The sequence below is a fragment of the Pseudophryne corroboree genome, chromosome 2 (assembly GCF_028390025.1).
Source record: "Pseudophryne corroboree isolate aPseCor3 chromosome 2, aPseCor3.hap2, whole genome shotgun sequence".
Classification (NCBI taxonomy): domain Eukaryota; kingdom Metazoa; phylum Chordata; class Amphibia; order Anura; family Myobatrachidae; genus Pseudophryne; species Pseudophryne corroboree.
In genome coordinates this window covers 281,615,707-281,628,093 of record NC_086445.1, presented here as the reverse complement: position 1 = coordinate 281,628,093, position 12,387 = coordinate 281,615,707, and the positions used below count along the sequence as shown (strand labels likewise).

Genomic DNA, 12,387 nt, shown 5'->3' with positions numbered 1-12,387 from the left:
CTTCAGTAGCCAGTGGGTTCGCTCACAGGTGGATCTCTGGGCTATACAAATTGTATCTCAGGGATACAAGCTGGAGTTCGAAGCGACTCCCCCCCGCCGTTACCTCAAATCAGCCTTGCCAGCTTCCCCCATGGAAAGGGAGGTAGTGCTGGCGGCAATTCACAAGCTGTACCTCCAGCAAGTGATTGTCAGGGTCCCCCTCCTTCAACAGGGAAGGGGTTACTATTCCACAATATTTGTGGTACCGAAACCGGACGGTTCGGTGAGACCCATTCTGAATTTAAAGTCCTTGAACACCTTTATATAAAGAAATTCAAGTTCAAAATGGAATCGCTCAGAGCGGTGATTGCAAGCCTGGAAGAGGGGGATTTTATGGTGTCGCTGGACATCAAAGATGCTTACTTGCATGTCCCCATTTACCCACCTCACCAGGAGTACCTCAGATTTGTGGTACAGGACTGTCATTACCAGTTCCAGACGTTGCCGTTTGGCCTGTCCACGGCACCGAGAATATTTACCAAGGTAATGGCCGAAATGATGATACTGCTTCGGCAGAAGGGAGTTATAATTATCCTGTACTTGGACGATCTCCTCATAAAGGCGAGGTCCAGGGAGCAGTTGTTGATCAGCGTAGCACTCTCTCAGGAAGTGTTGCAACAGCACGGCTGGATTCTGAATGTTCCAAAGTCGCAGCTGATTCCTACTACGCGTCTGCTTTTCCTGGGCATGGTTCTGGACACAGAACAGAAGAAGGTGTTTCTCCCGGTGGAGAAGGCCCAGGAATTAGCATCTCTGGTCAGGGACCTCCTGAAACCAAAACAGGTATCAGTGCATCACTGCACGCGAGTCCTGGGAAAGATGGTGGCTTCATACAAAGCCATTCCCTTCGGCAGGTTCCATGCGAGGATCTTTCAGTGGGATCTGTTGGACAAGTGGTCCGGATCGCATCTTCAGATGTATCGGCTGATCACCCTGTCCCCAAGGGCCAGGGTGTCTCTTCTGTGGTGGCTGCAGAGTGCTCACCTTCTCGAGGGCCGCAGGTTCGGCATACAGGACTTCCTCAGCAGACACGACCTCCACCCGGGAGAGTGGGGACTTCATCAAGAAGTCTTCCAACTAATTGCAAACCGATGGGAACTGCCACAGGTGGACATGATGGCGTCCCGCCTCAACAAAAAGCTAAAAAGATATTGCGCCAGGTCAAGGGACCCTCAGGCGATAGCTGTGGACGCCCTAGTGACACCGTGGGTGTACCAGTCGGTATATGTGTTTCCTCCTCTTCCTCTCATACCAAAAGTACTGAGAATAGTAAGAAAGAGAGGAATAAGAACAATACTCAATGTTCCGGACTGGCCAAGAAGGACTTGGTACCCGGAACTGCAAGAAATGCGCACAGAGGACCCATGGCCTCTGCCTCTCAGACAGGACCTGCTGCAACAAGGGCCCTGTCTGTTCCAAGACTTGCTGCGTTTGACGGCATGGCGGTTAAACGCCGGATCCTAGCGGAAAAGGCATTCCGGATGAAGTTATTCCTACGCTGATAAAGGCTAGGAAAGACGTGACAGCAAAGCATTATCACCGTATATGGCGAAAATATGTTGCTTGGTGTGAGGCCAGGAAGGGCCCTACAGAGGAATTCCAGCTGGGTCGTTTCCTACACTTCCTACAGTCAGGGGTGACTATGGGCCTAAAATTGGGGTCCATAAAGGTCCAGATTTCGGCCCTATCCATTTTCTTTCAAAAAGAACTGGCTTCACTGCCTGAGGTTCAGACATTTGTAAAGGGAGTGCTGCATATTCAGCCCCCTTTTGTGCCACCAGTGGCACCCTGGGATCTTAACGTTGTGTTGGATTTCCTGAAATCCCACTGGTTTGAGCCACTTAAGACCGTGGAACTGAAGTATCTCACGTGGAAAGTGGTCATGCTGTTGGCCTTAGCATCGGCTAGGCGTGTGTCGGAATTGGCGGCTTTGTCATGTAAAAGCTCATATCTGATCTTCCATATGGACAGGGCAGAATTGAGGACTCGTCCCCAATTTCTCCCAAAGGTGGTGTCCTCGTTTCATTTGAACCAACCTATTGTGGTGCCTGCGGCTACTCGGGACTTGGAGGACTCCAAGTTGTTGGACGTAGTCAGGGCTTTGAAAATATATGTTTACAGAACGGCTGGAGTCAGGAAGACTGACTCGCTGTTTATCTTGCATGCCCCCAACAAGCTGGGTGCTCCTGCTTCAAAGCAAACTATTGCTCGCTGGATCTGTAACACGATTCAGCAGGCTCATTCTGCGGCTGGATTGCCGCATCCAAAATCAGTAAAAGCCCATTCCACACGGAAGGTGGGCTCTTCTTGGGCGGCTGCCCGAGGGGTCTCGGCTTTACAGCTTTGCCGAGCGGCTACTTGGTCGTGTTCAAACACATTTGCAAAGTTCTACAAGTTTGATACCCTGGCTGAGGAGGACCTTGTGTTTGCTCATTCGGTGCTGCAGAGTCATCCGCACTCTCCCGCCCGTTTGGGAGCTTTGGTATAATCCCCATGGTCCTTACGGAGTCCCCAGCATCCACTAGGACGTCAGAGAAAATAAGAATTTACTCACCGGTAATTCTATTTCTCGTAGTCCGTAGTGGATGCTGGGCGCCCGTCCCAAGTGCGGACTTTCTGCAATACGTGTATATAGTTATTGCTTAACTAAGGGTTATTGTTATGAGCCATCCGTTGAGTGAGGCTCAGTTGTTGTTCATACTGTTAACTGGGTAAGGTATCACAAGTTGTACGGTGTGATTGGTGTGGCTGGTATGAGTCTTACCCTGGATTCAAAATTTCCTTTCCTTGTAATGTCCGCTCTTCCGGGCAGTTTCCCTAACTGAGGTCTGGAGGAGGGGCATAGAGGGAGGAGCCAGTGCACACCAGATAGTACCTAATCTTTTCTTTAGAGTGCCCATGTCTCCTGCGGAGCCCGTCTATTCCCCATGGTCCTTACGTAGTTCCCAGCATCCACTACGGACTACGAGAAATAGAATTACCGGTAAGTAAATTCTTATTTTTTTGAGGATGCTGGGACTCCGTAAGGACCATTCGGAATAGACGGGCTCCGCAGGAGATAGGGCATTTTAAGAAAGCTTTGGACTCTGGGTGTGCACTGGCTCCTCCCTCTATGCCCCTCCTCCAGACCTCAGTTTTACACTGTGCCCAGAGCAAGATGGGTGCACTGCAGAGAGCTCTCCAGAGTTCTCTGCCTAGAAGCATTTTTGTTTGGATTTTTTTTTCTACCTTTTACTACTTTTTCACAGTGAGCACTGCTGGCAACAGGCTCCCTGCATCGAGGGACTGAGGAGAGAGGAGCAGACCTTCTTGTCAAAGATAGGCTCTGCTTCCTCGGCTACTGGACACCATTAGCTCCAGAGGGGGTAAACGCAGGTTCTTACTGGGCGTCCACCCCCGGAGCCGCGCCGCCGTTCTCCTCACAGAGCTAGAAGTACAGAAGACAGAAGTCGTCAGGCGGCAGAAGCCTTCAGCTTCACTGAGGTAACGCACAGCACTGCAGCTGTGCGTCATTGCTCCCATACACCTCACATACTCCGGTCACTGTAAGGGAGCAGGGCGGGGGGGGGGGGGGGGGGGCGGCGGCGGCGCCCTGGGCAGCAATATAAACCTCTGCATGGCAAAAAGACTATATACATGTACAGATAGGCTCTGTACATGTATATAAAAGAGCCCCCGCCATATTTTACTAAGTTTGAGCGGGACAGAAGCCCGCCGCCGAGGGGCGGGGCTTCTCCCTCAGCACTCACCAGCGCCATTTTCTCTCCACAGCACTGCTGAGAGGAAGCTCCCCGGACTCTCCCCTGCTTACACACGGTGAAAGGGTGCTTAAAAGAGATGGGGGGGCGCACATAATTGGCGGCTTACATATTATACAGCGCTGCTGGGGGAAAATATTTTGTGTTGGTCTCCAGGGTTATTGCGCTGGGGTGTGTGCTGGCATACTCTCTCTCTGTCTCTCCAAAGGGCCTTGACAGGGATACGGTCTTCAGGAAAGGGGTTCCCTATGTGTGTGTGTGAAGTGTGTCGGTACGCGTGTGTCGACATGTTTTACGAGGAAGGCTCGCTTAATGTGGAGGGGGAGTGCTTGAGTGTCAGGTCGCCGTCGGCAACGCCGACACCGGAATGGGTATGCTGAATGTCTTGAATGCAAATGTCAATCTATTGCATAAAAGATTAGACAAGGCAGAAGCTAGGGATCAGTCAGGTAGCCAGTCCATGCCTGTCCCTGGGGCGCCAGGTCCTTCGGGGTCTCAGAAGCGCACCATATCCCAGGTCGATGACACAGATACCGACACAACAGATACTGACTCTAGTGTCGACTATGAAGATGCAAAATTACAGCCGAAGGTGGCTAAGGGTATACGGTACATGATTATTGCCATTAAAGAGGTTTTGCATATTACTGAGGAACCCCCTGTCCCTGACACTAGGGTACACATGTATAAAGGGAAAAAGCCTGAAGTCACTTTTCCATCCTCATTTGAATTAAGTGACTTGTGCGAAAAGGCTTGGGAATCTCTGGATAGGAGACCACAAGTTCCCAAAAGGATTCTCATGGGGTATCCTTTTCCACAAACTGATAGGATACGCTGGGAATCTTCGCCAAAAGTTGACAAGGCGCTGACAGGTTTGTCCAAAAAGGTGGCACTGCCTTCTCAGGATACGGCTTCCCTCAAGGAACCTGCTGATCGCGGGCAGGAAATTACCTTAAAGCACATTTACAATCATTCCGGTACTATTGCTCGACCGGCTATGGCGTCGGTCTGGGTTTGTAGTGCGGTTGTGGCATGGGCAGATTCCTTATCTACGGAAATTGACACCTTAGATAGGGACGCCATTCAAATGACCATAGAGCATATCAGAGATGCTGCCTTGTATATGAGGGATGCTCAGAGAGACATTTGTTTATTAAGCTCCAGAATAAATGCTATGTCTATTTCTGCTAGGCGGCTCTTGTGGACCCGACAGTGGACGGGAGATGCCTATTCAAAGCGGCATATGGAGTCCTTGCCTTACAAAGGGGTGGAGTTGTTTGGAGATGGCCTCTCGGATCTTGTCGCTACGGCTGGTAAGTCAAATTTCTTACCTTATGTCCCCCCGCAGCATACAAAAAAGGTACCTCATTATCAAATGCAGTCCATTCGTTCCAATAAAAACAAGAAGGTACGTGGATCATCCTTTGTTGCCAGAGGGAAAGGCAGGGAAAAAAAAGCTGCACCACAGCTAGTTCCCAAGAGCAGAAGTCCTCCCCTGCGTCTGCAAAGTCCACCGCATGACGCTGGGGCTTTCCGAGGGGAGGCAGGTCCGGGGGGGGGCTCGTCTTCGGTTTTTCAGCCACGTCTGGGTTCACTCGCAGGTGGATCCCTGGGCATTATAGATTGTTTCTCAGGGATACAGGCTGGAATTCGAAGACTTGCCTCCTCGCCGATTTTTCAAATTGGCTCTGCCGGCTTCCCCGTCAGAGAGGGAGCTAGTGTTGGCAGCAATCCAAAAATTGTATATTCAACGGGTGATTGTCACAGTTCCTCATATCCAGCAAGGAGAGGGATATTACTCAACCCTGTTTGTGGTCCCGAAACTGGACGGTTCGGTCAGACCCATTTTAAACCTGAAATCTCTGAACCTGTACTTGAAGAGGTTCAAGTTCAAAATGGAATCACTCAGGGCGGTCATCGCCAGCCTGGAGGGGGGGGGATTGGATGGTGTCCCTGGACATAAAGGATGCTTACCTTCATGTTCCGATATTCCCCCCGCATCAGACGTTCCTGAGATTTGCAGTGCAGGACTGTCACTACCAATTTCAGACGTTGCCGTTTGGGCTTTCCACGGCCCCGAGAATTTTCACCAAGGTAATGGCGGAAATGATGGTGCTCCTGCGCAGGCAGGGGGTCACAATTATCCCATACTTGGACGATCTCCTCATAAAGGCGAGATCTCGGTAGAGGTTGCTGGACAGCGTGTCTCTGTCCATGCAGACATTGCAGATACACGGCTGGATTCTCAATATACCGAAGTCCCAGCTAGTCCCTACAACGCGTCTGACCTTTTTGGGGCTGATTCTAGACACAGACCAGAAAAAGGTTTTTCTTCCGATCAAAAAGGTTCAGGAACTTATAGCCATGGTCAGGAACCTATTAAAACCAAAAAAGGTTTCAGTGCATTATTGCACGCGGGTCCTGGGGAAGATGGTGGCTTTCTACAAGGCCATCCCTTTCGGCAGGTTCCATGCGAGGACTTTTCAATGGGACCTCTTGGACAAGTGGTCCGGGTCCCATTTACAAATGCATCAAAGGATCACCCTGTCTCCCAGGACCAGGGTATCTCTCCTGTGGTGGCCGAACAGTGCTCACCTACTAGAAGGTCGCAGGTTCGGCATTCAGGACTGGGTCCTGGTGACCACGGACGCAAGCCTCCGAGGCTGGGGAGCAGTGACACTGGGAAGAAATTTCCAAAGTCTCTGGTCAAGCCTAGAGTCTTGTCTCCACATCAACGTCCTGGAGTTGAGGGCCATATACAACGCCCTGCGTCAAGCGGAGGAATTGCTTCGGAGAAAACCGGTTCTGATTCAGTCAGACAATGTCACGGCAGTGGCTCATAAACCGCCAAGGCGGAACAAGGAGCAGAATGGCCATGGCAGAAGCGACCAGGATTCTACGCTGGGCGGAAGGCCATGTAAGCGCGCTGTCAGCGGTGTTCATCCCGGGGGTGGACAACTGGGAGGCGGACTTCCTCAGCAGGCACGACCTGCATCCGGGAGAGTGGGGACTTCATCAAGAAGTCTTCGCACAGATCACGGATCGTTGGGGACTGCCTCAAATCGACATGATGGCATCCCGTCTCAACAAAAAGCTAAAGCGGTATTGCGCCAGGTCAAGGGACCCTCAGGCGGTAGCGGTAGACGCTCTGGTGACACCTTGGGTGTTCAGATCGGTCTATGTGTTTCCTCCTCTTTCTCTCATACCCAAGGTGTTGAGAATAATACGAAGAAGCAGGGTCAGAACAATACTCATTGTTCCAGATTGGCCACGGAGGACTTGGTATCCAGAGCTGCAAGAGTTGCTCGCAGGGGATCCGTGGCCTCTTCCTCTAAGGCAGGACCTGCAGCGGCAGGGGCCCTGTCTGTTCCCAGACTTACCGCGGCTGCGTTTGACGGCATGGCGGTTGAACGCCGGATCCTAGTGGAAAAAGGGATTCCGGAGGAAGTCATTCCTACCCTGATCAAGGCTAGGAAAGACGTGACGTTAAAACATTATCACCGTATATCGCGGAAATATGTTTCTTGGTGTGATGCCAGAGCTGCTCCTACGGAGGAGTTCCATTTGTGCCGTCTACTTCAATTCCTTCAAACAAGAGTGACTTTGGGCCTAAAATTAGGGTCCATAAAGGTCCAGATTTCGGCCTTATCCATTTTCTTTCAAAGAGAATTGGCCTCTATTCCTGAAGTACAGACCTTTGTGAAGGGAGTGCTGCATATTCAGCCTCCCTTTGTGCCTCCGGTGGCGCCTTGGGATCTTAACGTGGTGTTACGTTTCCTCAAGTCACCTTGGTTTGAACCACTCAAAACTGTGGAGTTGAAATACCTCACGTGAAAAGTGGTCATGTTGTTGGCGTTCGCTTCGGCAAGACGTGTTTCCGAATTGGCGGCTTTATCACATAAAAGCCCATACTTGGTTTTTCACGTGGATAGGGCAGAGTTGAGGACTCGCCCTCACTTTCTGCCAAAAGTTTTCTCATCTTTTCAAGTGAACCAACCTATTGTCGTGCCTGTGGCTACACGGGACTAGGAGGATTCCGAGTCCCTGGATGTAGTCAGGGCTTTGAAGATTTATGTGACCAGAACGGCTAGAATCAGGAAGACTGAAGCTTTGTTCGTTCTGTATGCGGCCAACAAGGTTGGCGCTCCTGCTTCAAAGCAGACTATTGCTCGCTGGATCTGTAACACGATTCAGCAGGCGCATTCTACGGCAGGATTGCCGTTACCGAAATCGGTTAAGGCCCACTCCACTAGGAAAGTGGGCTCTTCTTGGGCGGCTGCCCAAGGGGTCTCGGCATTACAGTTGTGCCGGGCAGCTACTTGGTCGGGGACAAACACCTTTGCAAAGTTCTATAAGTTTGATACCCTGGCTGAGGAGGACCTCCTGTTTGCTCAATCGGTGCTGCAGAGTCATCCGCACTCTCCTGCCCGTTTGGGAGCTTTGGTATAATCCCCATGGTCCTTACGGAGTCCCAGCATCCTCAAGGACGTTGGAGAAAATAAGATTTTACTTACCGGTAAATCTATTTCTCGTAGTCCGTAGAGGATGCTGGGCGCCTGTCCCAAGTGCGGACTTCTTCTGCAAGACTTGTATATAGTTATTGCTTACATAAGGGTTATGTTATAGTTTTTCGGTGGAACCGTGGCTATGTTGTTATTCATACTGTTAACTGGGTAAGTTTATCACAAGTTCTACGGTGTGATTGGTGTGGCTGGTATGGATCTCGCCCTTAGATTTACAAAAATCCTTCCTCGTACTGTCCATCTCCTCTGGGCACAGTTTTCCTAACTGAGGTCTGGAGGAGGGGCATAGAGGGAGGAGCCAGTGCACACCCAGAGTCCAAAGCTTTCTTAAAGTGCCCTATCTCCTGCGGAGCCCGTCTAATCCCCATGGTCCTTACGGAGTCCCAGCATCCTCTACGGACTACGAGAAAAAGATTTACCGGTAAGTAAAATCTTATTTTTTTCCCCTGCTACTAATTCCTTTCCCTATGCAACCAAGCATCTGACATGCCTTTCTCATTGCTTTGTTGCATTGTTTTCCTGCCTTTAAGTCACTTGAAATAGTGACTCCTAAATCCCTTTCCTCCTCAGTAGTTTCCATTATAGTACCCTTGATACTATATTTAGCCTTTGGGTTTTTGAGATTCAAGTGCATGAATTGGCATTTTTTATCATTAAACTGTAGTTACCACGTTCTTGACCATTTCTCAATCCTAGCTAGGTCATCAATCATTTGTTTTACCCCTCCCGGTGTGTCTACCCTGTTGCATATCTTTGTATCATCTGCAAAAAGGCATACTTTCCCCAATACCAATTGCAATGTCACCAACAAAGATAGTAAAGAGAACTGGTCCAAGTACAGATCCCTGGGGTACTCCAATGGTAACATTTCCCTCCATTGATTGCACTCCATTTACTACAACTGTCTGTTTCCTATCCTGCAACCAGGTTCTTATCCATTTAACAGTTTTATAATCCACCCCCACGCTTTCAAGTTTATTTAGCAGTCTGCGATGTGGGACAGGGTCAAATGCCTTACTAAAGTCTAGACATGCTACAAAGATGCTTCCTTTGTCGCCAGCGAATGTCAATACACTCGGCGATGCAAGTACTTAGTCTGATGGTGTCGGTATTCGACATGGTAGAGTACGCTCAATTTTATTCCCGCCCTTTTACAGAGGTTAATACTTTCCAAATGGGACGGCCAACCTCATCGGATCAGATCTCAGATGATCACTTTAACTCCGGAGGTTCGTCTGTCGCTGACCTGGTGGCTACAGGACCAGTGATTAAACAGGGGCCGTACCTTCTGGATCCCTGACTGGGTCCTGCTTAAAACGGATGCCAGTCTCAGGGGATGGGTTGCGGTGTTGGAGCAACACTCATTTCAGGGTCGCTGGACCAAGAAGGAATCACTCCTCCCAATAAACATTTTGGAGTTGAGGGCGGTTCAAGTACAGTCATACAACGCCACCATGGTGGCATACATAAACCATCAAGGCGGCCTTCAAAACCGCATGGCAATGAGGAAAGTGTCAAAAATCCTTAGTTGGGCACAGTGTCGGACTGGGACATGTAGGGCCCACCAGGTGAATACAGTGGTAGGGGTCCATGTTTTGGGGTGTGCCCAGTCTCTAGAGGGGGTGTGCCCAGCCGCCAGATTGGTTTGCCTAACCATTTTGCAAGTGTTGGTCCCCTAGATAAATATATACAGTAAATACTGTAGTGCATGCATGATAATGTACTAGATTAGTAGCAGCACAGTCTGGAACCTGATGCCTAGAGAAGAGGGTGGCCCCGGGGCAGTAGGGCCCACCGGTGGTTTCCCTTGTGGGCCAGTCCAACTCTGGTTGGGCGGGACACCATCTGCCAGCAATATCGTCAGTGTTAATTTCAGGTGTCCTAAACTGGGAAGCGGACTTCCTTAGTCGCCAGGACGTGCACACCGGAGAGTGGAGTCTTCATCCAGAAGTCTTTCAAGTACTAGTGGACAGATGGGGCCTACCGGACGTACACCTCATGGCTTCTCGACACAATCACAAGGTACCGATCTTCGGATCAAGGACCAGGGATCCTCAAGCAGCGTTCGTGGACACACTGTCGATTCCTTGGAACTTTCGGCTGCCCTACGTGTTCCCTCCAGTGTCACTCCTGCCCAGGGTACTACGGAAGTTCAAACAAGAAGGAGGAATACTACTTCTAGTTGCTCCAGCGTGTTGATTCTCAGACCTGCAGGGTATAGCGACAGAGAGAGACCCCTTCTACTTCCGCAGCGCCCGGACCGTCTCGTACCGGGCCCTTGTCTTTACCCAGACCTGGCCAGACTGGCTTTGACTGATGGCTCTTGAAGCATCACTCCTGAGAGCCAAAGGTTTTTCCGAGGCGGTTATTCAGATTATGGTGAAAGCCTCCAAACCGGCTTCTGCCCGGATTTATTACAGAGTCTGGAATTCTTACTTCTCCTGGTGTGCTGATAAGAATTATGATGCATATCGATTCAGAATGTCCAGATTCCTGGTTTTTCTGCAATGAGGCCTTAACCTAGGTCTTCATCTGGCCACCCTTAAGGTTCATATATCTGCCTTGTAAGTATGGTTTCAGAGGAAAATTGCATCTATACCTGATGTTCATACTTTCACTCAGGGCGTACTTAGGAGTCAGCCTCCCTATGTCCCTCCTGTGGCTCCATGGGATTTGACTGTTGTACTAAAGGCCCTGCAAATGTCTCCATTTGAACCTCTTGAGTTGGCGGACCTTAAATGGCTCACGGCCAAGGTCCTGTTTTTGCTGGCTATTGCCTCTGCAAGACGGCTATCGGAGTTAGGCGCTTTGTCCTGTCGTCCACCCTATTTGATTTTTCACAGGGACCAGGCAGTTCTATGAACTCGACCGGGTTATTTGCCTAAGGTGGTGTCATCTTTTCACCTTAACCAAGAGATTGTAGTTTCAGCTTTTATCTCTTCAGACTTGTCTTCCAAAGAGCATTCTTTGGATGTGGTAAGGGCTCTTCGTATTTATGTGGAGAGGACTGCCTCTATCAGGGGGTCAGATTCCCTTTAGTACTGTTTGGTTTCCACAAACGTGGCTGGCCTGCGAATAAGCAAACTTTGGCCAGATTGATAGAATGGTGATTGCACAAGCTTATGCGCAGGCTGGACTTTCAGCTCCTGCTGCTATTAATGCCCATTCTACTCGGTCTGTTGGACCTTCTTGGGCGGCCCGCCGTGATGCGTCCGCAAAACAATTGTGCAAGGCGGCTACGTGCTCCTCAGTGAACACATTTATTAGGTTTTATGCTTTTGATTCTTCCACCTCCCAGGATGCTTCCTTTGGACACCAGGTTCTCATGCCCGCTAAGGCGTGTCCCCTCCCTTGAGGAACTGCTTTAGGATATCCCTGATGTTTCCCTGTGGAAACCAATGTATCCTGCTGCAGAAAAGGAGAGTTATGGTAGACTTACCATTGTTAACTCTCTTTTTGCGAGGTACATTGGTTCCACAGGGTGCCCACCCTGACGCACCTAGCTTCTATGGGTTTGTATGGCATTAGCTGCTGGTACCTTCTCCTGTCGTGAGAATGTGGTTTTATGTGACTAACTTATGCCTTCTCTCTTGCCTGCTCTTACATTTGACTGGTTAACGAAACTAAGCTCACAGTGCCTGGAGGCGGGGTTTATAGAGGAGGCCCCAATGCATCCTGGGACAGCGTAAAGCTTTAGCCTGTTGGTGCCTCTGGATCAAGATCCACTCTACACCCTGATGTTTTCCTGTGGAACCAATGTACCTTGCAGAAGGAGTTAACAATGGTAAGTCTACTGTGTGCAATTTTGGGCACCATATTACAAAAAGGATATCCTGGAGCTAGAAAAGGTTCAGAGGCGGGCGACCAAACTAATCAAGGGCATGGAGACGCTGGAATACGAGGAAAGGCTTGCAAGGCTAGGCATGTTTACATTGGAAAAGAGGAGACTAAGATGGGACATGATCAACATCTACAAATATATAAGGGGTCAATACACAGAGCTTGGGAAAGACCTGTTTTCTATAAGATCAGGACACGTGGTCACTCGCTTAGGTTAGAGGAGAGGA

The 12,387-nt window shown here is 49.9% G+C and overlaps 1 protein-coding gene across 5 annotated transcripts in view; it reads left to right on the top strand.

Moving 5' to 3' along the window:
* Positions 1-12,387, top strand: part of AKAP11 (A-kinase anchoring protein 11) — a 246,602-nt gene that overhangs the window by 127,416 nt on the left and 106,799 nt on the right. The gene's annotated exons all lie outside the window — the stretch shown is intronic.